This window comes from Haematobia irritans, chromosome 2 (assembly GCF_050003625.1).
Source record: "Haematobia irritans isolate KBUSLIRL chromosome 2, ASM5000362v1, whole genome shotgun sequence".
NCBI classification, from domain to species: Eukaryota; Metazoa; Arthropoda; class Insecta; order Diptera; family Muscidae; genus Haematobia; species Haematobia irritans.
The window spans coordinates 78,757,222-78,780,959 of NC_134398.1; positions in this window are offsets into that span (position 1 = coordinate 78,757,222).

A 23,738-nucleotide genomic window follows, 5' to 3' on the forward strand; every position below is an offset into this window, starting at 1 on the left:
AAAATGGTTTATGATTTTTTATATTTGTAGGTATTGAAATTGTAAAAGGAGGACAAAATCGTTAGGCAGCAACTTATTAAAAGTGAAAAGTACAAGAAGAAGAAAAAGTGCGTTTTACATTTGATAATATCACATGGAAATTGGAAACAGCGGAATAATAAACTAATATTTCAAGGAGATTCGATGCTGTTGATTCTTAATAAATATATTCAATATATTAATAAAACATGTCTTTTATTGAAGATAAAATTGCTTATATAAATAAATAAAATTGTATTTAAAAACGAAGGTAAGCAGTTCTAATTATGAAGTAAAAGTTTTACCACAAGTGTGTAAGATTTGTCCATGTGAATGAAAAAATTTCAATAAAATCATTCCATATATGAATTCAAATCAGTTAAATTTTTTCATTCTGTAGTATAGTGGTACATAAATATAGGAAAATGTTAACTAATATATGGAATGCATTATACCTAATTTCTACGAAAATCACATCGTTCAAACAAATAAAAATGTCTTTGGCGCTATACGAAGTTCAACTTTCTTCACAATGAGTTCATTTTAACTTAAAGAAGGGGTCACTTTTTTCTGGGTGTATTGATAGGATCAAAAAATTATTAAACGCGGGATAAAAACAAATCTGCTATTTATTGATGGAATGGAATTACATTTACGAAAATGGGACAACAATAGGTTTGTTTGGGTAATTTTCCAATAAAAGATATTCAGTATACGAGGACAGTTCGGAAACTTCTTAGCCTAGCACAAAAAGAGCGGTAGAAACAGAAAAAATTAAGTGTTTCGGAAACTTCCATCTCTGTTATGAACACGTGTTAACTTTTTTTTCGATCTGGCAACTCCTTCATATAGAAACATGTGTTCAAAAAAGACACATCCGCAATTTTTTTACAATGCAAAAAATTAGAAATGTGTGCTGACATTAAATATTTACATAAAAAAGGTTTATCGGGACAAGAAATTCATAATGATATGGTGAATGTGTTAGGTGAAAGTGCTCCTTCATATGCAACAGTAAAAAATTGGGTTGCTGAATTTAAACGTGGTCGTACAAGCATTGAAGATGAACCACGTAGTGGACGTCCAAAGACAGCAACAACAACAGAAATTGTAGCCAAAGTGCATGGTATTAAATGATCGACGAATAAAAGTGCGTGAAATTGCTAATACAGTAGTTTTCGCTTATAGTCCATCGCACATATAGGAGATTTTCACATATAGTCCAAAAATTATTCTTCTAGTGCCATTATGACATAAATTTCACACATATAGTTTGCTGAATAATCCATTTCACATATAGGCCGATTTTGCATATATTCCGTTTTTATTGTGCTGATCAAAAGAAATCGATATAAAATATTTAAGATATAGTCCACAATAATATAAAATGTTGGCAACATCATGAAAATACGCCAGATTGGCAGTATTGGTACATATTAAGAAAATAGGGAAATCCCATATTTTTTACCTCAAACTACATTAACAAAAGTGCGTTATGAGAACACAATATAAATTACCTTTTTCTTATTTTCTGTGTGAAAACAGTTATATACCAAAGTGGCATATAAATGAATGTACTTAACTGTCGAATTTCACTTATAGTCCAAAAAAGTTGTGCAACTATTGGTGTGGACTATAAGCGAAAACTACACACAAAAAAATAACTGCAAATAAATATTAACAACTTTATTTGTATGTAAAACCTGCTGATACTCAACAAATTTGTCTATTGAATATTAGACATTTGTTGTTGAAATGTGTTTGTAGATGCTTGACAGAGGAAATAATAGAAATATTCTGAATTTTCAACAAATTGTTTTGTTGCGAAATTAGTTGGCTGCTATCGATATGAAAACAAAAACAAAAATACAAGACTGGTTACGCGCACATCGCTGAGAATAAAGTACGACTGCAAAAAGAAGTATGCGAAGAACACCGCTAGAACAAAATGAGGATGAGGACATGCACGTGTATGATAGCAAGCAAAGAGCTCACTCATCAGAGAATACAGATAAGCATTTATCAATGTCTGTGAAAAATTTATATTTTTCAATTTGGTAGTTTCTTAAATGTGTTTGTTGTATGAGATAATTAATAAAACCATATTAATATCGGGATTAGAGTTATTACAATTCTAATTAACTAGAATATATAACACTGGGCAAAAAGTTGTCAAAATGCTTGCTAGACCCTGGACTACTCAAATTTAAAATCGTCATACATTTACAAAACTGAGTATAGGATTTTCGACCCAAAAATGTTACATGTTCCCGTCCAAAAATAACATTTTGGTCATATTCCTTCTCTGCACGTACTTAACAAAATATCTCTAAAATTGTTCCGGCAATTTTGCAATTTTTGTGCAATTCATAGCATAGTCAATTTTAATTTCAATTTAATTTTTTGTCAATACACCAATAAATGTTGCAGGTCATTGAACAAACCACATACAAATTTTTTTGTTCAAATTCAAAAATATTTGTTGAGGATTAAACATAACGTTCAACAACAAATATTTTGTACTGTTGGATGCTCAACAAATTACTTACAAATTATGTTATTGAGAACACAAATTATTTGTTGCCTTCTGATGGTAACGAATGCTAACAACTTTTTTGTAGTAATGGTTATTAAAAGTACAAATTAGTTTGTTGCAGGAAAATTAACAAATTTTGTTATTGGTTTTCCAACAAAAGTTATTGGTTCTCAAACTTATTTTTATCTGTGTACTGTATCATGGGCATCTCAAATGATCGAGTCCATTTAATTTTGCATGAAGAACTACGGATAAAAAAGCTTTCTGCAAGATGGGTACCGCATTTTTTAACAGTCGATCAAAAACGCATAAGAATGAACATTTCTCAAGCTTGTTTGGATCGTTTTAAGCGAAATAAAATGAATTTTAAGCGTCGTTTCATAACTGTTGATGAGACATGGATCCACCACTATACTCCAGAGACAAAAGAACAATCCAAACAATGGACCGAAGCTGGAGGAAGTGCCCCAAAGAAGGCAAAAACAATTAAATCGGCTGGTAAGGTTATGGCAACGGTTTTGGGACTTCAAAGGTATTTTATCGATTGCTTATCTGCAAAAGGGTAAGACAATAAATTCAGAGTACTATTGCAACCTTTTGGATCAATGAAATGTACAAATTCGAGAAAAAACGTCCTGGCGTACAACACAAAAAAATAATTTTTATCAAGACAACGCACCAGCGCACAAGAGTGTTTTAACAATGGCTAAAATCAACGAATTAAAGTACGAGTTGCTTGACCACCCACCTTATTCTCCTGATTTAGCTCCCAGTGACTTTTACTTGTTCCCAAATACAGTAATCCCTCGATTTACGTCGTGATTGGTTCCGGATCTTGACGACGTTAATCGAAACGACGTAAACCGAATTAAAACTTGCTTATAATTACTCCTAAGTCCATTTAATTATGTATGTATATGAGTGTACATAATAGAAAACTTGAAGAATAAAGGTAATTATTTTATTCATAAAAAATAAATAATTAAATCTCTATCCATAAATCAAACATATAAAAAAAAAAACAAGTAAGTAAAGTAGAAAGTCGGGCGGGGCCGACTATATCATACCCTAAACCTCCCTTATTGAATCATAAGCATTTGTGGGATAACATTGATATAGGTCTGGGAGATAAACCGCAGTTGTATTGGAGATAAACCGTGCATGGGAGATAAACCGTGTTGCCAGGGAAAATGTTCAGTTTAGCCTATAAGGACAAAAAAGTCCCTTCTTTCCCATACATTCCCAAACAATTTTCCCTACTATATTTTCGTTAAATTTAAACAAATTTTACAAAACAAAAATGGTTCTAAGTACTTTATTATCTTAAAAAATGAAAATGCAACGTATATAAGCTAGAAAATGAATTTGTATTATCACCACGGTTGCCACAGTTAAATCTCTATAGAAATAAAATTTTTGAAAAAGTTTCTATAAACAAATTTTTTTGAGAAATTTTTCTATAGAAATAGAATATTGATAATAAATTCTATAGAAATAAAATTTTGAGAAAAAATTCCATAGAAATAAAATTTTGAGAAAATTTTTATAGAAATAATATTTTGAAAAAAATTTCTATAGAAATACAATTTTGACAAAATTTTCTATAGAAATAAAATGTTGACAAAATTTTCTACAGGAATAAAGTTTTGACAAAAATTTCTATAGAAATCTTTGTTTGGTAGATTTGTGTTAATTTGTGGTAATGTTCAAAGTTTGTTAGAGTGGTAACTGTTGCTACCACACATTGTTAAAGATCATGCCTTGCCGGCTTCTAATTTCCTAATCTAGAGCCACAAAAATTTAAAAATTATTACAAATTGTGTTGAGTGAAAATGTCCCTACATTGTGGCCCTACGTCCCTACAAGACGCTAAATAATAGAAAAAAACCTTTATATAGGGTATTTTCCCTACTTCTAGCAACACTGGCTGTAGTTGATATTGCATGCCACTAATATTGAGCCCATTATTAAAAAAGAGAAAATCGCTCAATTAGTGTGGGTACAAAGTTCCAAATTTGTAAAAATCGAGCAATATTCTTATGTAAGAGCTACAAGTTCGTATAAATACGATCGGCTAGTACATCAAAATTTGAAATTTGAGTAACATTGGTTAATAAATAAAAGTATTATGGTCAAATTTGGGAAAATCGAGCGATGCATATATATGAAAGCTATATCTAAATCTGAACCAATTTGAATAATATTTTGCGGGTTTGATTAATACCACAAAAGGTTACCTTGTGCAAAATTTGAGTAAGATCAGTTATGAAATGAGGCCTCTATGGTCAAACATAAGGTTATTAGGGGCAAATTTTTCAAAATCGGGCGATACATATATGGGAGCTATATTTACATCTGAACCGATTTCGATGAAATTTTGCACATACCGTTAGTACTATAGGGGGCTGGATCTAGCCAACTTTGAGTAAGATCGGTTACTAAATAAGCCAAATTTGGCCAAATTTGGGAAATCGGGCTATACATATATATGGGAGCTATATCTAAATCTGAACCGATTTCGATGATTTTTTGCACATATAGTTAGCGCTATAGAAGATTATATTTAGCCAACTTTGAGGGCGATACATATATATGAGAGCTATATCTAAATCTGAACCGATTTGAATGAAATTTTGCAGACTTGAAGGGCGATGAAAAAGATTATTTTTTGCCAAATTTGGTGACGATCCGTTTGTAAAAACACGCAACGTAACCCCATTTGTCGAAATCGGGCGATACAGCTATTTCGATATTTGATCCGATGTCTTCCAAATTCAATAGCGTTCGTCCTTGTTCCCAAAAACCTCCCTGTACCAAATTTCATCAAAATCGGTTAATAATTGCGACCGGAATCCTGTGAACAACAAATACATGGACAGACGGACGGACGGACACCAAGCGCTAGATCGACTCAGGAGGTGATTCGGAGTCGATCGGTATATATTTTATGGGGTCTAAAATCAATATTTCTGGTAGGCACATTTTTTTTGGCGGATCAAACTTATTATACCCTGACCACTATGTGGTTTAGGGTAAAAAAAATAACAATTCATTATTCAAAAATATCAGCGTTTAAAAATTAAGTTCATAAACAAATGAAAAACCGTTACGTTGTATACATATAAAAAAAACATCGTCACTTCCACAATTGCGTTATATATGCAAAGTCAATCAGAATTTGACGAATTTTCGGTAAGAATTTCAGTAATAAATGTTGGGATGTCATCATCGTTGGTACTTATTTCACTAATGGAAGAGTTTCTGATAAAGCTGGCAAAAAAAATCGACGACGTAAATCGAATGGCAACGTAAATCGAAGTTGGATAGAACAAAAAACTTGACGACGTAAATCGAAACAACGTAAACCGAGACGACGTTAATCGAGGGATTACTGTATAAAAAACCTCCTTGCTGGCAAGCGTTTTGCGTCAAATGAAGATGCAATTACAGTTGTAAACCACTATTTTGAAGACCTTGAGGAAAACTATTTTAATCAAGGGATAGAATTGCTAGAAAATCGTTGGACTAGGTATATTGAAGTTTCAGGAGATTATATTGAAAAATTTCAATATTTTTGAAAAACTAACTATTCTCTTCCATTGATAGACTAAGAAGTTTCCGAACCGCCCTCGTAAACTTGCAAGACAATAAGAATGGGTTTTACTCTCTTGGGTAAAATTAGCAAAAATGTACACGTTCACGAACTTATCATTAATTCAGCGGATTTAAGCCAATTAAAACGAAACATATTGATATTTTCTAATGATATGACTTAGATATTGTTGCACCGAAAAAAGTGAACTGTTTTATAGGAAGAATGAACGACCTCGCACGAAAATTTAACTAAATTTTACTCCACATTTTGAGATTTCCACAAAGCGTTGATAAAATAAGGAAATTCTAATCTCCTGTTGTACTTTTTAACTGCAGTTCACGAAATTACATCATCTCATAGAAGAAAAAATTTACTAAAAGTAAAGAAGAAAATCATTGGCGCCAAATCATGACCATTTTAACCATACAGTACTTCATTCTTACTATTTTTGGGAATCGTACGAAAATCTTCTTTTGCTTTAGTTCATATTGAACTTATGTGTACGGTCATTGAACTTTATACTCACGTTTATTTCATAAAATTTTGGAGACATACTTAAAAAAAGTAAGATTTCATTAAGCTGTGGAAAAATCTATAAAAATAATAAGATTCAACTACAAGTAAATAAATTTTTTTCACTAAAAATAAGTTAAATTTAGCGTTAGTTTAACTACGGAAATTTTTTTTCTGTGTGCAGTCTCACAGAAGTAGAATTGAAACGAATACAATTAAATTAATATGCATTTTAAGTGAAATACAGCTTTTAAGTTTGTTAAATTTCAATGAAAAATGTGACATTTGATACAAAAAAATTTAGCTTTTCTTCTAGCTATTTTTTTTTAGCTTTTTTAGCTATTTTTGGGCAAATCTAGCGGTTTTTGGTGAAACTATACTGGCAACGCTGGACGCAACCATGCTATTTTCTCAGAAATTATGTATCTGATTTTGGCAAACATTTTATGTTTGGCTAAAAAGCAGTTTTTATACCCTTCACCACTACTATGGTACAGGAAGAACAGCCATAAACCCATCGACTTAGAATTAAATTCTGAGTCGATTTAGCGATGTCCGTCTGTCTGTTATGTATTTTTGTGTACAAAGTACAGCTCGCAGTTTTAATCGGATCGTCCTCAAATTTGGCACAGGGTCGATTTCTAGCTCAAAGGCGATCCCTATTGATTTTGGAAAAATAGGTTCAGATTTAGATACAGCTGTCATATACACCGAAAAAAAGTTTACTATTTTTTATGAAAAATAAATTAACCCATAGTAAGAATGAACATGATTTGGCGCCAAAGATTTTTTTCATCTAGATAAGTTCATGATTTTCTTATAAATTAGTTCATGTATTGCATCGTATTTAAGTTCATTATTACTATGCTGTGGGAAGAATATACTTAAACTCATTAAAAGTATTCCTGCTATCCGGAAAAATGAACAATTTTTTGGGAAACCTGTAATAAGAAATTGGTTTGAAATAAACTGTTTGTCAGTATAATATTCAAAAAAGTAGAGAAACTGAGGAACCAAAGGTACAACAAGCCTGTATACAACTAAGAAAATTTCGTACAAAACAAGTCAATTTTCTATAACCACCAGTATTTTATTTCAAAAAATTATTATTATACGACGGCGGTTCGGAAACTTCTTAGCCTATCAATGAAAGAGAATAGTTAGTTTTTCAAAATTAATTTTTTTTTCGATATAATCTGCTGAGACTTCAATACATATAGTCCAACGCTTTTCTAGCAATTCTATCCCTTGATTAAAATAGTTTTCCTCAAGATCTTCAAAATGGTGGTTTACAACTGTAATTGCATCTTCATTTGAGGTAAAGCGCTTGCCAGCAAGGATTTTTTTTTTAGATTTGGGAACAAGTAAAAGTCACTGGGAGCTAAATCAGTAGAATAAGGTGGGTGGTCAAGCAACTCGTACTTTAATTAGTTTATTTTAGCCATTGTTAAAACACTCTTGTGCGCTAGTGCGTTGTCTTGATAAAAAATATTTTTTTGTGTTGTACATTTAATTGATCCAAAAGGTAGCAAAAGTACTCTGAATTTATTGTTTTAGCCTTTTGCAGATAGTCAATCAATAAAATACCTTTGAAGTCCCAAAAAACCGTTGCCATAACCTTACCAGCCGATTGAATTGTTTTTGCCTTCTTTGGGGCACTTCCTCCAGCTTCAGTCCATTGTTTGGATTGTCTCTGGTCTATGGCCTTTGGTCTCTGGAGTATAGTGGTGGATCCATGTCTCATCAACAGTTATGAAACGACGCTTAAAATCCATTTTATTTCGCTTAAAACGATCCAAACAAGCTTGAGAAATGTTCATTCTTATGCGTTTTTGATCGACTGTTAACAAATGCGGCACCCATCTTGTAGAAAGCTTTTTCATCTTTAGTTCTTCATGCAAAATTAAATGGACTCGATCATTTGAGATGCCCATGATATTAGCAATTTCACGCACTTTTATTCGTCGATCATTTTATACCATATCATGCACTTTGGCTACAATTTCTGTTGTTGTTGCTATTTTTGGATGTCCACTACGTGGTTCATCTTCAATGCTTGTACGACCACGTTTAATTTCAGTAACCCAATTTTTACTGTTGCATATGAAGGAGCACTTTCACCTAACACATTCACCATATCATTATGAATTTCTTGTCCCGATAAACCTTTTTTATGTAAATATTTAATGACAGCACGCATTTCTAATTCTTCCATTGTAAAAGAATTGCTAATGCGTCTCTTTTGAATACCTGTTTCTATATGAAGGAGTCGCCAGATGGAAACAAAATTTAACATGTGTTCATAACAGAGATGGAGGTTTCCAATACACTTAACTTTTTTCTGTTTATACCGCTATTTTTGAGCTGGGCTAAGAAGTTTCCGAACTGCCCTCGTATTACACAAAACTATGGCTTATGATATACAATAAAGGAAATATTTTTATTCGTACGTTGGATGCAGTTACTTGTCGATAGTTAGTAATTGCTTCTTCAAAAGAGTAATATTCTATGTTATTAGGACTAAAATAATTAATTTAAATTTCCATATGAAAGATATATGTTATGTGGCATAAGTTGCTATATTCAGTGAATTGTTGTCCAATTTCATAGATTTTGGCTAACTTTTGTTGGGCGGATTTGTCTTATAAGCATCTGAAATTTCAAAGTTATACAAAATATAAGAAAACTATTATCAAATCCTATCGTTCATATTGATTTTTAACTTACGGTTTTCAAGAGTATTTCCTAGAGCCAATAAGGATATCAGCTTAGTTAGCATTAAACAGTAAGAATATTCAATAAAAATACCATTATAAGACCTGTCTACCTGCATGTGAAAATAATTATTTTTAATAAATTGAAATTTTTGGTTTTATTAAAAACGGACAAAATACCGTTTATAGAAAAACTTACCACATTGAAAAATCCATCCAGTAGGTACATTATTGGAATCATATCCATGGGACGTTTTTGAAATTATTCTCAGAACATATTTGAAATAAAAAATATTATAAAATTAGACATAATTTCCACTTGTCAGTATAGCATTTAGTATTTAAGGTGGATATTAAGTTCGAGTTTAGAGGCTAAAATCGCAATTTTCATTATAAGTTTTCTTAAAAAATCCATTATAAAAAATAATCTTTATATAAAACTTGGTTTGGGCTATTCTCCAAGTTATATTTAAATTTGTATCGAAGTCGTATAATTGTATACTTTTCTTAGTGATTTATTTTTAATTTTAGCGGCTAAACTCGAACTTAGTACTCACCTGTAGGAATTGCTGTAACATAAAAAATATAGATTAAAAAAATGGCTGCATCTCCAACCTGTGATCCAGATGTAGAATATATATAGATCATCCTAATACCACTCATGTAGTATATTTTTTATGTAAATCAATTAAAAATCCGCACTAATTTTAAACTATTAACAGAAATATACAGTTCCTTAATCTGTTATTTGTTTTTTTTATTTCTCTAACATTACATCATTCACTTCTCAGTTTCTAAAATGTTTCGAAATAAATGTACTCGTATTTTCATTAATAAACACCAATACCGCACGTACAATTTTGCAAAATTAAAACCACGTGTGCACTTCATAAATGCATCAACAGAACTGAATGCAGCAATAAAACTCAAAGACACAAATAGTCATAAAGGATACATACCTGCCGCAAAGAAAAACAACTCTACACCAGTGCTGCCGCTACACGCAGAGAAGAAACATGATTGCCACAATCATATTCGAAGAGCAAAATAATATGATAGCAGCTATTTTTGCGGCGACCATGTAACATTTTAACCTGCAACCATGTTGGCTCAGTGAACATGGTTCTAAGAAAAATACAATTGTCCTCATCTAAAATGTTATTATATTGATAAAAAGAATTTTGTTTCCATTAAAAGACAATGGTCACGATCTAAAATGTTATGTTATTCGTCAAAAATGTTTTTCTTCTAGTTAAAAGAACATGGTCACAACCTAAAATGTTTTGATTTTTATGAAAAAACTTTTTTCGTCGTCGAAAAACGGACGCCACTTGAGAAAAGAAAACACAAAATCAACTTTATTTATTTGTTTTTATTTATTTATAAACTAATTCATTGTTTATTTGTATTTATAATGTCGTGCAAGCAAACTTCACATATTTTTACACACTCTAGTTTGGTTCAATTTCAACAATAAGTAATCATTCCATATTTACTTCGTGACCATCAAATGTACAAACGCAGACATCATGTAACTGCAAATAAAAATAAATTATACCATATATCAAAATGCAGAACAAAAACCAGGTATATTTTTTACAATTACACTTTCCTTGTTTGTATTCACATAAAACCACGTACCATTTCTGAATAAATAAATTAACACAAAACACAATAATTCCGTATTCTCCGTCCATTCCAAGAAACAATCAACACACGACTGACGCGCAAAATGAAAATCGTGTGTACCTGCTCAATGTTTTTATAAAATTCTTGTCGCTGCAAAAAAATTAAAAAAATAAATGGTCACGAAAACAATGTACATGGTCTTTATGGCCATGTAATGGTTGTAGACATGTCTATACGTAAACTATAAAAATATTTTTTTCTCTGCAAAAAAGTAAAAAAATTGAATGGTCAGATACATGATTTTCCTGACCATATAATGGTCTCAAATTCTATCATTTAAATAATAGAACATGTTTGCGGCATTTGAGAACCATTTAAATGCTTATTGCCAACATATATTTTTCTCCGCTCGAAAATTAATTTTACAAAGACAAAATACATGGTTTTCGCGACAATTACATACTCTAAATAAGCATTAAATGGATGCGGCAACCATGTCCAAACATGTTTTTTCTGTGCGTGTAGTGAAAAATTGAGTGAAGTAGATTTTGGAAAAAAGTGGAGTAGATTGAATAAAATTGAAGTAGCATACATTTTTGAAAACAAAACAATAGAATTCAGTTTATTATACCCTCCACCATAGGATGAGTATATTAACTTTGTCATTCCGTTTGTAACACATCGAAATATTGCTCTAAAACCCCATAAAGTATATATATTCTGGGTCGTGGTGAGTCGATCTGAGCATGTCCGTCCGTCCGCCCGTCTGTTGAAATCACGCTAACTTCCGAACGAAAGAAGCTATCGACTTGAAACTTGGCACAAGTAGTTGTTATTGATGTAGGTCGGATGGTATTGCAAATGGGCCATATCGGTCCACTTTTACGTATAGCCCCCATATAAACGGACCCCCAAATTTGGCTTGGCGGGGACTCTAAGAGAAGCAAATTTCATCCGATCCAGCTGAAATTTGGTACATGGTTTCAGCATATGATCTCTAACAACCATGCAAAAATTGGTCCACATCAGTCCATAATTATATATAGCCCCCTTATAAACTGATCCCCCGATTTGGCTTGCGGAGCCTCTAAGAGAACCAAATTTCATCCGATCCGGCTGAAATTTGGTACATGGCGTAAGTAAAGGGTGATTCTTTTGAGGTTAGGATTTTCATGCATTAGTATTTGACAGATCACGTGGGATTTCAGACATGGTGTCAAAGAGAAAGATGCTCAGTATGCTTTGACATTTCATCATGAATAGACTTACTAACGAGCAACGCTTGCAAATCATTGAATTTTATTACCAAAATCAGTGGCAGAAAATCCGCTTTTTTATCGACAAATTTTGTTCAGCGATGAGGCTCATTTCTGGTTGAATGGCTACGTAAATAAGCAAAATTGCCGCATTTGGAGTGAAGAGCAACCAGAAGCCGTTCAAGAACTGCCCATGCATCCCGAAAAATGCACTGTTTGGTGTGGTTTGTACGCTGGTGGAATCATTGGACCGTATTTTTTCAAAGATGCTGTTGGACGCAACGTTACGGTGAATGGCGATCGCTATCGTTCGATGCTAACAAACTTTTTGTTGCCAAAAATGGAAGAACTGAACTTGGTTGACATGTGGTTTCAACAAGATGGCGCTACATGCCACACAGCTCGCGATTCTATGGCCATTTTGAGGGAAAACTTCGGAGAACAATTCATCTCAAGAAATGGACCGGTAAGTTGGCCACCAAGATCATGCGATTTGACGCCTTTAGACTATTTTTTGTGGGGCTACGTCAAGTCTAAAGTCTACAGAAATAAGCCAGCAACTATTCCAGCTTTGGAAGACAACATTTCCGAAGAAATTCGGGCTATTCCGGCCGAAATGCTCGAAAAAGTTGCCCAAAATTGGACTTTCCGAATGGACCACCTAAGACGCAGCCGCGGTCAACATTTAAATGAAATTATCTTCAAAAAGTAAATGTCATGGACCAATCTAACGTTTCAAATAAAGAACCGATGAGATTTTGCAAATTTTATGCGTTTTTTTAAAAAAAAAGTTATCAAGCTCTTAACAAATCACCCTTTATATGGTCTCTAACAACTATGCAAAAATTGGTCCACATCGGTTAATAATTCAATGATTAAAACCGCTATGTTCATCGTAATTAAAGGAATAGGAAAAACATTTAGGTAATATGGGGAAAAATTTAAAAATTTGAAGCAGAACAAAAAGTGAAGCAGATTTTTGGAAGAAGGAGTGACGAAGTAAATTTTGTGAAAATGAAGCAAAATACTTCGATTGAAGTAGTACGAGACAAAAAAAAACGAAACATAACGTTTTGAAGGCAACATGTGTGTTTGAGTTTTTCAGTACATTTTGATCGCCTTCGCGATTCGAAGAATTTTTTATTGCTGTAAAAAATTGAAAAAAAAAAAAATATATTAAATGGAAGCTTTGGTGATCATAAATAATATAAAATATTATAAAATTATGTTCTTTACTGGTTGGACTATAATGCGGTTTTTAGTAAATGGGTTCATACATTTTGACCAATTATGCAGGCATTAAGAATCAGGGGAAAAATCTAAAGGAAAAGTTACATGTATTGCATGACGTTTTTAATATATATTATGGAAAAGTACATATTTTTCAATGGCGGAAAATATGTATACTTCATTTATAATATTAAAAACCCCATTCATATTATGAATACATTCGTAGCCAATGAAAACCTGTATTTTTTATTTTATGAATTGTTTTCATATAATTTATGAATCTCGTGTTTGGAAAATTTTTGTGAACACTATTCATAAAATAAATGTATTATTTTTTTGTGTGTTGCCACGGAAAATGTTCGGTTTACCCTACAAGGACCAAAAAAGTTCCCTACTTTCCCATACATTACCAAACAATTTTCCCTACTATATTTTTCGTTAAATTTAAAAAAATTTACAAAACAAAAATGATTCTAAGTACTTTGTTATCTTAAAACATGAATATGCAACGTATATAACTTAGAATATAAATTTGTATTACCACCACGGTTGCCACAGTTGGTAGAATTCTACCCAAATTAGTAATCTTTTTTGTTAAATCTCTATAAAAATAAAATTGTGGAAAAAGTTTCTATAAACAAATTTTTGTAATTAATTTTTCTATAGAAATAAAATTTTGACAATAAATTATAAAGAAATAAAATTTTGAGAAAAAATTCCACAGAAATAAAATTTTGAGAAAAATTTTTATAGAAATAAAATTTTGAAAAAAATTTCTATAAAAATACAATTTTGACAAAATGTTCTATAGAAATAAAATGTTGACAATATTTTCTACAGGAATAAAGTTTACCACACATTGTTAAAGATCAAGCCTTGCCGGCTTCTAATTTCCTCCTCTAGAGCCACCAAAATGTAAAAATTATTACAAATTATGTTGAGTGAAAATGTCCTACATTGTGGCCCTACGTCCCTACAAGACGCTAAATATTAGAAAAACCCTACATATAGGGAATTTCCCCTACTTCTAGCAACACTGGCTGTGTTGATATTGCGCTTACGGAGCTAGTATGCCACTAATATTGAGCCCATTATTAAAAAAGAGAATCGTTAAATTAGTGTGGGTAATAAATACAAATTTGTAAAAATCGAGCAATATTCTTACGTAGGAGCTACAAGTACGTATAAGTACGATCGGCTAGTACATCAAAATTTGAAATTTGAGTAACATTGGTTAATAAATTTGGGAAAATCGAGCGATGCATATATATGGAAGCTATATCTAAATCTGAACCAATTTGCATAATATTTTGCGGGTTTGATTAATACCTCAAAAGGTTACCTTGTGCAAGATTTGAGTAAGATCAGTTACGAAATGAGGCCTGTATGGTCAAACATAAGGTTATAAGGGCGAATTTTTCAAAATCGGGCGATACATATATATGGGAGCTATATCTAAATTTGAACCGATTTCGATGAAATTTTGCACATATAGTTAGTACTATAGAGGACTGGACCTAGCCAACTTTTAGTAAGATCGGATAATAAATAAGGGTTCTATGGCCAAATTTGGGAAAATCGGGCTATACATATATATGGGAGCTATATTTAAATCTGAACCGATTTCGACGATTTTTTGCACATATAGTTAGTGCTATATAAGACTACATTTAGCCAAATTTGGGTAAGATCGGTTGATAAATAAGGGTTTTATGGCCAAATTTAGAAAAATCGGGCGGTACATATATATGGGAGCTATAGCTAAATCTGAACCGATTTCGATGATTTTTTGCACATATAGTTAGTGCTATAGAAGATTATATTTAGCCAACTCTGAGTAAGATCGGTTGATAAATAAAGGTTTTGTGGCCAAATTTGGGAAAATCGGGCGATACATATATATGAGAGCTATATCTAAATCTGAACCGATTTGGATAAAATTTTGCAGACTTGAAGGGCGATGGAAAATATTACCTTTTGGCAAATTTGGTGACGATCCGTTTGAAAAAACGCGCATCGTGACCCCATTTGTTGAAATCGGGCGATACATATATATGGGAGCTAATCTAAATTTGATCCGATTTCTCCCAAATTCTATAGCGTTCGTCCTTGTGCCCAAAAAACGCCCTGTACCAAATTTCATCAAAATCGGTTAATAATTGCGATCGGAATCCTGTGAACAACAAATACATGGACAGACGGACGGACGTACACCAAGCGCTAGATCGACTCAGGAGGTGATTCTGAGTCGATCGGTATATATTTTATGGTGTCTAAAATCAATATTTCTGGTAGGCACATTTTTTGGCCGATCAAACTTATTATACCCTGACCACTATGTGGTTTAGGGTATAAAAAATAAAAACTAAAAACAACTAAAAGGTTACAAACATGTATTAAACTAATCTGGTAAATGCAACATTTGGTATGACGCAAGCCAATCTCCCATCTTCCTCTTTTATTATCTTTGGCATAAATGACGCAATAACAAACACAAACAATCATACGAGATATACACAAAATGTCTCTAAAAACTCCTCACATGATGCAATGATTTCATTACTCTCTTCTCACTTCATTTTCCAGTAGCACGTTTATTGATTAGTTGGAATTCTATCTATAAGTTAGGTTAAAATATATACCAAATTTATGAGGAATCTATAACAAATGATATACACCCGTCGAGGATTATATTAACTACTTTTTATTTTACTTTATCTAAAATGTTCAATGTGAGGAAAAACACTCCAACATATAATAAAAAGGGAAATAATCTATACACGCAAAGAAAAAAAAAACGTTTGGAAAACATGTACCGAAAACGTTTTTCTTTTGTTAGAGTTTTTTGAATTGCTTCGAAAATTTTAAACTTTTATCACAAAAAAAATTCGTTTGTTACAAAATTTTTATTTTTTCAATAAAAAAAGTTATTTTTGAAACAACAACACAGTCTATTTCGTTTATATCAAACACTGTTCTTTTCTGACTTTAGGTCTTTAATAAGACACATTTTACAGTTCAAAATTTAATATACTCCAATGTAATGTTGAACATTTTTTCGGAATCTTCCGAACATATCTGGAATATATGTAAAAAAACAAAAAACTTTGGTCGAAGCAGGGAGCAAACACACGACCCTTGGCATGCAAGTCGGACGTAACAACCACTGCTCCACGGTGCCAAACTAAATGTTTGTTTCTGTTAAATAAACTTTGTTTATTCGGTTCGTGGGCGCCACAAGCTATGCTATATAAATATAACTTAAATATATGGATATGTATCCATTGATGACCATAACAGGTACATAGCTCAGTGGATAGTGTGTTGGCTTACAAAGTGCATGGTCCGCGGTTCGATTCTCCGTCCAGGCGAAAGGTAAACAATTTTTAAAAATTTGTAAAATCGTATAATTTCTTCTACATTGTTGGTATTACAGGAAAAGGTGTTAAGAACTAAAAAACCTCGTGGATGTGAGAAAGATGCGAGGGAAAATGCAATTAGCAAGAAAACAATGTTTTTTTTTGAGTTTGTCTTTATGAAATTGTTTTCACATCCTGGAAAAGAATAAACGTTTATCACAAAAACTATATACTTTTCTTCCAAATACACTTCCTTACAGCGAAAAGCAAATGAGAAACGAACTTTTTTGTCTAAAATTTCGTTTGGGAGGAAATAATTATTTTTTTGCGTGTAGGTAGCCACCATACGAATCGGTAATGTCGTTAAGTTAATTTTTACTACAAAATTTTTTTTTCATACAAAATTATTTCTTAGTAAATTGTCCACATTTCGTAGTAAGATTTTTATATTGCCAATGTATTTTTTATAATAGAATCAACGATGCATTAACTACTGTGTTGGAAATTTATTTAAGGTAAAATCCTCCCCATTTGGTAGAAATACGTTCATATTTAGATATAGCTCCCATATATATCTTTTGCCCGATATGGATTTCTTGCCTTTTTTTTAATCAAAAAAAACTACAATCCTTCCGCAAATGTCTGTAGCTTTATATTTCTCGTACTTTTTTACTAACATTGTCGAAATCGGTTCATATTTAGATATTTGTATATTGGCATATAAACCATTATATCCCAAAAATCAAATTATATAAAAATTTTGGTATACATAGTGGTGAGGGTATAATATAGTCGGCTCAGCCCGACTTTAGACTTTACTTACCTGTTTTTAGTAAAAATGTCCATTTTCCACATTCCTCCTCTACCTGTGATATATAGAGATGTTACGTAACTTTTCCTCCAGTGATCAGAATCGAACGGAAATTGGGTTACGGTATCATAACTCCATATACAACAATTGTAACATACCAACAAATTTTTATCCTTGCTCAAATTTTGGGGCGACCATGTAACATTTTCAACTGCAACCATGTTGGCTCAGTGTAGATGGTTCTAAGAAAAATAAAACTGTCCTCATTTATAATGTTAATGTATTGATAAAAATAATTTTGTTTGAATCAAAAGACAATGGTCACGATCTAAAATGTTATAGTATTCGTCAAAAATGTTTTTTTGCAGTTAAAAGAATATGTTCACAAATGTTTTGATCTTTTTTCGTCGTCAAGAAAAGGACGCCACTTGAGAAAAGAAAACACAAAAATAACTTTATTAATTTATAAACTAATTCATTGTTTATTTGTATTTATAATGTCGTGCAAGCAAATATCAGATATTTTTATACACTCTAATTTCAGCCAAAAACAAGCATTCCATATTTGCGCCGTGCTCATCAAATGTCTATAGTTATAAAAATACTTTTTTACATGCAAAAAAGCCGGAAAATTGAATGGTCAGGTAAATGATTTTCCATTCCAATTCTATCATTCTATAAAGTCAAACGCTGAAGGGACGGGTGAACTTAGCCCAAAATTTATAAAATTATTGCTTTCAAAGTGTCTGCCTTATTTTACATTCATTTTTAACACCATTCTTACGAAGTCTGTTTCACCAAAATCATACCATTACCTAAGTCTAAATCCGAGGAATTTCGGCCTATAGCAATAATACATTTCTCTCGAAAGTTTTGGAACGTGTTATGTACAATCAAATGAGTACATTCGTAAATTCACACAATCTTCTAACAGACAGATTTAGACCTCATAGAAGCTGAATTACTGTGCTCACGGATGTGATTGAATATCTGAGATCTAGAATGGATGACAACAAGGTATCTGTACTTATATTGCTTGATCATAGTAAGGCGTTTGATACTGTGAATCATAGTATTCTGACTCGTAAACTGAAACATATATTTTACATTTCTGATTCAGCTTGTAGACTTATTTCATCGTACCTTACTGGTAGAACTCAGTCTGTCTAGTGCTGTAAATACTAATAGGGGTGTACCTCAAGGTTCGGTGCATGGACCGTTACTTTTTTGCATGTACGTGAATGATTTGCCTTCTGTCTTACAATATTGCAAAATTAATCTTTATGCTGACGATGTACAAGTTTATGCTAGTACATCTGAAAATAAATTACCAGAGTGCATCGAGAAAATCAATAAGGAATTGGAGAAAATAAACAATAGGGCATTAAATAATGACTTATTGATTAATTCAACCAAATCCAAATGCTTGTTTATTTACAAGAGAAATGTCAACATAAGCGCACATTATGAAATATGTATAACGAGCTGATAGATATTGTGCAAACTGCAGCAAATCTTGGTGTTACATTTAATGAGCGTTTGACGTGGACTAACCACATTCAAAGCAATATTGCGAAAACATACGGAATGTTGAGAAACTTGCGGACCGTGCAATCCTAAACACCACATCATATACGGATGCTCCTGGCTAAAACTTATCTTGCTCTTGTTCTTCTGTATGGAGTTGAAATATTTGGAAACTGTAGCAGCGCTGACAAGCAAAAGCTAAATGTTGCTTACAACAGCATAGCAAGATATGTATTCAATAAAACACGCTACGATCGGATATCATCTTTTTCCTACCAAATATATATGAGTTTCGATAGCTTCGTACATTTCAAATGCCTTGTATTTCTTAAAATAATTATTTATTCCGCTGAACCTACCTATATCTATGAGAGACTAAAATTTTCTCAATCAAATCATGGGAAGAAGATCATTCAACTGCGTTACAATTATGCCATTTCGGAGTATCAATTCCTAGTCAGAACAATTCGTCTTTGGAACAATCTTCCAATCAATATATAGTTAATAAGCAACGCATTCGAATTCAAGAAAACACTTCAATCATATTTTAAAAATCAAGTTAAACTTTTTTCTTCGCAACTATTTATTATTATATTTACATTAAATCAGAAAATTAAAAAAACACTGTTCACAAATTATTTAATTTTATTTTTAATGTATTTTTTTTACTGTAATGATATAATATTCCATTACTAACCTAGTACTATAATTTATAAGATTAAACATCTTGTTGTGCTAGGAAGCCGTAAATAAATAAATAAATAAAATAAATAAAATAAAATAAATAAATAATAGAACATGTTTGCGGCATTTGAAAACCATTTAAATACTTATTGCCAGCATACATTTTTCTCTGCTCGAAAAGTATTTTCCAAAAAAATATATGGTTTTCTTGACAATTACATGCTCTAGATAAGCATTAAATGGATGCGCAACCATGTCCAAATATGTTTTATCTGTGCATGTATATTAAGACAAATGCGGCTGACAGATTATAGAAAGAATAAATAAATGAAATGCAATGAATTAAATAATTGGTTTGATTACATGGCCCAGTGTATAGCGTTTTGCTTATAAATTGTATGATCCGCGCTACGATTCTCCGTATGAATTAGGGTGTCCAAAAACCCGAATCCCATTTGTTTTAAAAACAGGTTTTCGGTTTTTTATATTGCTCAAAACCGGTTAAAACCAAAAAATAGAATTTAGTGAAATTGATTCCCATTTCCAAGCGATATTTTCGTTTATTTTATATGCAAATACTCATTTACTGATGGTAGATGTGGGCATATACAGTGGGGATCAAATCCAAGTGCATGTTTTTACTTTTTGCGATCTTTATTACCCCTTCACTACCGATGTCCACTTAGAAGGACATTCGAAAAAGACATCAAATTCTATTTTCCCACTTAGTTTCGATTTATTTCTCGATGTTATTTTAAAGTAGAGGCTTTAATCTAAATAAGCTATAAATATTGACCATATTGGTGAACACTAAAATATATTTTTACAAATTTTTTTAACAATAAACGAAAAATACGAAAATTTGAGAAAATTTTTCTTTTGTATGTTTCTAGTAAATGAACATTTATACAAAACCTATAGCTGATACTTTTACGGTTTCTTTTTTGTATTTTTTCTCACACTGTGAAAGATATTATAGGCCAAATAGGGCTTTTTTGTAAGGCCATTTGGTCATAATTCAAGAATCAAGTTATCATAAAAAGCTCATATAGCTCTTGAAGTAATTGAGGTACACACAACGAAAAAAACGTTTGGAAAACGTTTTTCTTTTGTTAGAGTTTTTTGAATTTCTTCGAAAATTTTAAGCTTTTATCACTAAAAAAATTCGTTTGTTACAAAATTCTTATTTTTTCAATAAAAAAATTATTTTTGAACCAACAACACAGTCCATTTCGTTTATATCAAGCACTGTTCTTTTCTGACTTTAAGTGTTTAATAAGACACATTTTACAGTTCATAATAAAAATTTTATATAGTAGTATGTAATGTTGAACATCTTTTCGGAATCTTCCAAACATATCTGGAATATATGTAAAAAAAAACTGTATGGATTTCAGTCGAAGCAGGGCTCGAACCCGCGACCCTTGGCATGTAAGGCAGACGTAGCAACCACTGCTCTACGGTGTCCAACTAAATGTTTGTTTCTGTTAAATAAAGTTTGTTTAATCGACTCGTGGGCGCCGCAAGCTATGCTATATTAATATAACTTATATGGATAATTACACTAGGTAACAAATAACAAAATTTTCTCTATGATTTGTTTCTAGCATATTTTTTCTTATTGATTTTGACCTACGAAACACGAAAATGAGTTTTAAAAAATTTTCTGTCGATTGGTTTTCGAGATACAATTTTTTTACTTTTTTTTAATTTTTGGAGGTACACCTACAATTTTGAGCATATCTTTCGTCTTATTTGACCTATTTGATCCTAGTGCTACTCAAATTAAAGAAAATTGAGCCGTCTACAACTCATTCTCAGAAAATTTTCAAATCGGGTAAGTAGTTCGGATGTTGGCGGCTTAAAAAAGTTAAAAAACGGTGTTTTTTTAGTAAAAATGTGGCAGAAAAAACATATAAAAATTCATATAAAATAAAAAACACGATGCTAACAGCAATGGTTTTTTGCGTATAGCTGAAATTTTTACAAAGAAAATAAGCCCTTACTTAACAAAATCTAACAACAAATAGCGGACTTATAATTTTGGTAAAGTAAAGTGGTAAAAGGCCGAAAAGACCAAATCAACGCCCAAAAAAAAAATGAGTAGAAACAAAGATGTAACTGTACATTTTATGCCATGTGGAAAACAGCGTTGATGCGTTGATTTGGTCTTTTCGGTCTTTTACCAAAAAAATTATAAGTCCGCTATTTGTTGTAAGATTTTGTAAAAATTTCAGCTATATGTAAAAAAACCAAAATTGCTGTTAGCATCGTGTTTTATATTTTATATGAATTTTTATATGGTTTTTTCTGCCACATTTTTACTAAAAAAACGCCGTTTTTTAACCTTTTTAAGCCGCCAACATCCAAACTTCTTACCCGATTTGAAAATTTTGTGAGAATGAGTTGTAGACGGCTCAATTTTCTTTAATTTGAATTTGAGAATGAGTCTATTTAACCCTTTGACTACCGAAATAAACCTAATATTAAAAACTTTAATTTTTCTTCTGTTTTTACTTGTAAAGGGTGATTTGTTAAGAGCTTGATAACTTTTTTTAAAAAAAAAACGCATAAAATTTGCAAAATCTCATCGGTTCTTTATTTGAAACGTTAGATTGGTCCATGACATTTACTTTTTGAAGATAATTTCATTTAAATGTTGACCGCGGCTGCGTCTTAGGTGGTCCATTCGGAAAGTCCAATTTTGGGCAACTTTTTCGAGCATTTCGGCCGGAATAGCCCGAATTTCTTCGGAAATGTTGTCTTCCAAAGCTGGAATAGTTGCTGGCTTATTTCTGTAGACTTTAGACTTGACGTAGCCCCACAAAAAATAGTCTAAAGGCGTCAAATCGCATGATCTTGGTGGCCAACTTACCGGTCCATTTCTTGAGATGAATTGTTCTCCGAAGTTTTCCCTCAAAATGGCCATAGAATCGCGAGCTGTGTGGCATGTAGCGCCATCTTGTTGAAACCACATGTCAACCAAGTTCAGTTCTTCCATTTTTGGCAACAAAAAGTTTGTTAGCATCGAACGATAGCGATCGCCATTCACCGTAACGTTGCGTCCAACAGCATCTTTGAAAAAATACGGTCCAATGATTCCACCAGCGTACAAACCACACCAAACAGTGCATTTTTCGGGATGCATGGGCAGTTCTTGAACGGCTTCTGGTTGCTCTTCACTCCAAATGCGGCAATTTTGCTTATTTACGTAGCCATTCAACCAGAAATGAGCCTCATCGCTGAACAAAATTTGTCGATAAAAAAGCGGATTTTCTGCCACTGATTTTGGTAATAAAATTCAATGATTTGCAAGCGTTGCTCGTTAGTAAGTCTATTCATGATGAAATGTCAAAGCATACTGAGCATCTTTCTCTTTGACACCATGTCTGAAATCCCACGTGATATGTCAAATACTAATGCATGAAAATCCTAACCTCAAAAGAATCACCCTTTACTAACAGCATGTACAACAAAAAATGTCATTTTGAGAACCTACACGCAAAAAATAATTCTTTCCTCCCAAACGAAATTATAGACAAACAAAGTTCGTTTCTCATTTGCTTTTCGCTGTAAGGAAGTGTATTTGGAAGAAAAGTATATACTTTTTGTGATAAACGTTTATTCTTTTCCGGGATGTAAAAACAATTTCATAAAGACAAACTCAAAAAAACATTGTTTTCTTGCCAATTGCATTTTCCCTCACATCTTTCTCACATCCACGAGGTTTTTTAGTTCTTAACACCTTTTCCTGTAATACCAACAATGTAGAAAAAATTATACGATTTTATAAATGTTTAAAATTTTTTTAGCTTTTGCTTGGACGGAGAATCGAACCGCGGATCATGCACTTTGTAAGCCAACAC